Genomic DNA, 5,000 nt, shown 5'->3' on the forward strand with positions numbered 1-5,000 from the left:
CTCTCCAGGCATTGACCTGGTATTGCAGTGCCTCCAGGTTCAGTGCACCCCCTAATGAGTTTGCAAAAAACAGAGCAAAAGAATGAAGAAGGAAACAAGCCGGCTGCACCTGAAACTACTGTGTTGCAAGAAACATCCCTCCCTCGAGTGTGTTGTGCGCAGGTGGACCGACCCCGAAAAATTAGCCCCCGAGTGTGGCTACGAAAAGTTTGTTTGTCCAAGACTTGCTGGCCTCTGTTGCCATGGCAACCAACTGCCAGACTTGTTTACAACTTGGCTGCCGGGCCAGTGCTGGTGATGTCATCGCGGGACGTGATGTCATCAAGGCTTTGCTGCTATACACAGCTGCCAGCACAACAAGCAGCTCAGTTGCAGCCGGTCAAGCGACCGAGCAGGTAGGTGGAAAGGTAGGTGCCGTTTATTAAACCGTTTCCTTTGTATTTCCTGGTGGCCGATGGCCGATGTATCCTGCTGATGCTGCCTGCCTACGGCTCCAGCTGGGAGAATTCACCCTCCATGTTCTTTGATAGATAGATTAGATACATTAGATAAGATAGATAGATAGATAGATAGATAGATAGATAGATAGGTAGGTAGGTAGGTAGGTAGGTACTAATAATAAGCTAGCCAGCTAGGCAGCCAGCCACAGAGACAGCCAGCCAGCTACAGAGACAGCCAGCCAAAGAGCTAGCTGCATGTCATGTATGCCAGACAGAGACGGAGACAGAGACAGAGACGTGTATGTCTGCCATCCATCAGGTGGAAGCAGACGCAGTGTGATTGGGGGGTGGAGCTATTCAGATTTGAGAGCAGAAAGGAAGACAGAGGCAGTGCTAGGCAATAGGAGATGCAGTGTGAAAGCACGTCCGGTCCGCCATCTGAGAGGGTGGAGCGCATAATAGGGTATGTATGTATGTCTGGCTTCGCCTTAACAAGAAGGACGTGGTGTCCGAGAAGGGGAGTTTTCGGGAAACCGTTGTGGCCATCGCTTCTCGGCCTTTTGGCTAAGATCAAGTGTAGTACCTGTTGCTGCACTTGTTTCGAAGTCAAGAGGTGTCTGGGGTACCCGTCCTGTCGGCCTTGGGGGATTGTCCCCATGCTGCTATAGGCAGGCGGCTTAGTCCCCAGACAACGGGTTGCGATCGCCTCCTGCGATCTTCGGATCAAGGGAGGGCGGAGCGGAGCGTTGCGGAGCGGAGCTTTACGGAGCGAAGCAGAGCGTTACGTTGCGTACCATCGAGAACCATGGATGCGGATCCAGGTTCCGTACCGGCTTATGCCCGGATTAAGAACACTGTGCGAGTCATACTCACAGGTGATACGGAAGACACTCGAGGGCTGAAGTTTGTCGTGGAGGACGTGCTCATGGGAATTTTTAACATCCAGAAGCGAGAGATATTGGCGATCCAGGACTACCCCAAGCGTAGGATATACGATGTATCGTTCACCGAAGAGGGAATCTTTCGAGATTTCGTGGCGAGTATTCCCGGGAAGGAACATCCGAAGCTTGGGGGGGTCCAGATCATTGAGCACGTCCTCGATATTACCAAACTTGTAGTGATTAAGATGTATTCCCCTTTCGCTAGTCTAAAAGACGTGGAAGCCTTCCTGGCAGCCTACTTTAAGAGCGTGAAGTGTCAGGGGAAGATTATGAACGAGTTTGGTATTTGGACCTCAAAATGGCGGTTTTTAGTTACGTGCATTAACGACCCCAACTTTGTAGGGGGAGTGAGATTACCACCAGCACGTTTTAAATTGAACAACATGTGTGGCGACCTCTACTTTGCGGGAATGCCTGACTTCTGCAGGGCATGTCACAAATATGGGCACTCAAAAGAACAGTGTGACAGTACATGCAAGAAATGTGGCAGCTCCGAACATGAAACACAAGAGTGCCGTCAAGGAGCCAGATGTAATTTTTGCCACAACATCGGTCACCTGTATGCAAACTGTCCCCACAGACCGAGAAAGACGGAGCAGCCAGGGCAACCCAAGCCTAGACCAGGACACCAGCCTGGGCAACCAGAGACCCAAAGTGCCCCCCCACAAGAGCCGGAGACGGGTGATGCAATGGACACATCAGTGACTCCCCTAGAGAGATCGGCAGAGGGCCCTAAGGCGCAGAGGACGGGGAAAAAGAGAGCTGGTGGCCGGAAGGAGGCCCCTCCCCAGGAAACTGGGGTGGAAGGTGTGCCGACTGGCGCCGGCTCTCTGGCCCAACAGCCTTCGGTACAGGCTGTGCCAGAGTGGAAAGACCCCGGTGGTGAGGCCACGGTTAAGCGGCGCAAGGGCTCCGGGTCCCGGCTCTACTCGGAGGTGGTGCAGGAGGAGCCGATGGAAGTACTCACCGTTGTGGGGAAACCAAGTGACGCTCCTCCAAAGGCCCCACGCCGGGGCACCCCGCCCCCTCTCTGCCAGGAGGGGGCCTCAGGGGTCACCATCTCTGAGGTGCCGGAAACCGCAATAAGCAAACATCCCACCCCTGCGGAGGGGATAGCGGAAATAAGTGAGTCGGGAACCCAACAAACCGTGCTGCCCGTATGTTCTGTATGGGGTGACACTGTGGCCCCTACTGCTGCCTGGGGTCCGGGGAGTCACTTGAGCGACGGTAGTTCATCCCCGGCATCGTCCATGTGCACAGTAGACTCGGACGTGGGGGGATATGAGAGCTCGAGTGGGGTCTCTGGTGTAGCCGGAGAGTTGTAGTCCTGTTGCGAGATTGATTTCCTTTACACTCTCCAATGGCTGAGTTGTCCGGTCTCTCACTTAACGTAAGAAGTCTACAGGCAAAAGTGAGAAGGGTTGCCCTTTTTAATTATCTGACGGTTTTTGCTGCTTCCGTCTTCTTCCTGCAGGAGTGCAGCATCCCGCATTGCATGACGTATAAGAAATATGAAGACGACTGGGTGCACGGTCCGTCAATCTGGTCTGGATCCAACGAATCCAGATCAGCAGGGGTCGCCATACTTTTTAAAGGGAACGTTTTAATTGATTCTTTTATTGAAATTTTACCAGGCAGAATTTTACTTGTAAAAGCTTTTATCAATGGTATTAAATGGCAGTTTTTAAACTTTTATGGTTCTCCTGAAAAAAATGAAAGAGCTAGAATGCTAGAAGTTTTACCGCTTTTTATTAACGATTCTGAACCTCTTGTTTTAGCAGGTGATTTTAACTGTATTTTAAGGGGGGAACGCCGGCTTTCAACCTCAGTGAGTAGAAACTATGATAAGACGTCTTCCATGCTTAAGAATATTGTTTTAGATTTTAAACTCACCGATGTTTTTAAGAAATGTAATATGAATGCACCTGAGGAAGCCGGCGTTACATGGGGTAACGTCAATTGCAAATCTAGAATTGATTTTATTTTCTGCTCTTATCAAGTACTGCCTTTTAAATGTGATCTTTTTACGAATATTTTTTCAGATCACAAGCTATTGTTTTTTAAAGTGAAAAGCGATTTTAACAGGAGAACTGGTAAGAATGCCTGGAAATTAAACGTGTCCCTTTTAGAAGATCCGCAGGTTTTATCTGATTTTATCACTTTTTATAAGGATTGCAGGCGAGTAAGAAATCCCAACATTCCCATCAGTGCTTGGTGGGAAAAAATGAAATTAAAGATAAAAGAATTTTTTATAGACGTTGGGATTTCAAAAGCTAAGGAGAAACGTGCCTTTTTTAACCTTTTAAATACTCGCCTGCAAACCCTGTACAAGTTCAGAGATCACGGTATTGAAGTAGAAAAAGAGATTATTGATATAAGGAAAGAGATCTCTCAGTGCCTGGAGCAGAAAGGGAAAGAACTGATATTCCGTTCTAAAATAAAACATCTGGAAGAGAACGAGACCTGCTCCAGGTACTTTTTTAAGAAAGTTACGGAAAAGAAAGTTTTAATTGACAATATTGATGATGAAAATGATGTACAGGGTATTTTAACAAAAGTGTATGAATTTTATGCGGATCTTTTTAACACAAAAAACATTGATGAATGTTTTTTAAATGACTCATTGGAGGAGATCACTAATGTTTTAGACCCTGTCTCCCAGTCCCTTTTATTACAGAACATCACGGAGCAGGAGGTTTTAGAGACTGTTAAAAGTTTTAAGACAGGTAAGGTACCTGGGCCCGACGGTATACCCATAGAATTTTATGTGACTTTTTACGGGATTTTAAAGGACGACCTTTTTAATCTCTTAACCGATGTTTTTAAGTCCAAAGCTCTCCCGGGGTCGTGGAAGAAGGGTGATGTCTCCCTCCTCTTCAAGAAGGGAGACAGGTCGAGTTTGAGGAATTGGAGACCAATCACCCTTCTGAATTGTGACTACAAGATCATGGCCAAACTGTGTGCAAACCGTCTGAAGGCCGTGATCGACAAGCTAATCCATTGCAATCAGGTCTGTGGGGTACCCGGGAGAAGCATCTGGGACATTTTAAACCTTATTAAGGACGTGATCAGCGATACCCAGTCAAGAAAAGGACAACTTGCCGTTTTATCCATAGACTTCGAAAAGGCATTTGACAGGGTATCGCATTTTTATCTTTTTAAGGTTTTAGAAAAAATGGGTATACCGGAGGGTTTTTTATTATCTCTTAAAGCGTTTTATCAAGGCTGCACAAGTAAAATTTTAGTAAATGGTTTTAAGACACGGAACATTCTTTTAAAATCCGGAGTGAAGCAGGGGTGTCCCTTGTCCCCACTGCTTTTCATCTGCGCCTTAGAGCCTCTAATGTGTGCCATTCGGAGAGACAAACAGATTCACGGAGTCCCCCTGCCGGGAGGAGGGGGACTCGAGGCCAAAGCAGTGGGGTACATGGATGATGTCACGGTGCTTTGCAGGGACGCCCCATCGCTTCAAAAAACTTTGAAGCAGATCCAGTTTTTTTCTTGTGCCTCCGGTTTTAAAGTTAATTTAAACAAAAGCAGCATTTTAAATATAAGTGGAATGGTTTTAAGAGACATTCCTGTTCCGGTGTCCGATACTGTGCAGATTTTAGGTGTCTCC

At 47.5% G+C, this 5,000-nt stretch overlaps 1 non-coding gene and 1 pseudogene across 1 annotated transcript in view; both read left to right on the top strand.

Moving 5' to 3' along the window:
- LOC138780460 (U2 spliceosomal RNA) overlaps window positions 1-53 on the top strand; it is a 191-nt gene extending 138 nt beyond the window's left edge. Inside the window, exon 1 of the small nuclear RNA XR_011361314.1 lies at window positions 1-53. This exon is cut by the window's left edge and continues 138 nt beyond it. This is a non-coding gene — a small nuclear RNA (U2 spliceosomal RNA).
- A 931-nt stretch (window positions 54-984) lies between these two features.
- Window positions 985-1,131, top strand: LOC138780485 (U2 spliceosomal RNA; annotated as a pseudogene).
- The last annotated feature ends 3,869 nt before the right edge of the window (window positions 1,132-5,000 follow it).

Source organism: Dendropsophus ebraccatus, unplaced genomic scaffold (genome assembly GCF_027789765.1).
Source record: "Dendropsophus ebraccatus isolate aDenEbr1 unplaced genomic scaffold, aDenEbr1.pat pat_scaffold_830_ctg1, whole genome shotgun sequence".
Classification (NCBI taxonomy): Eukaryota; Metazoa; Chordata; class Amphibia; order Anura; family Hylidae; genus Dendropsophus; species Dendropsophus ebraccatus.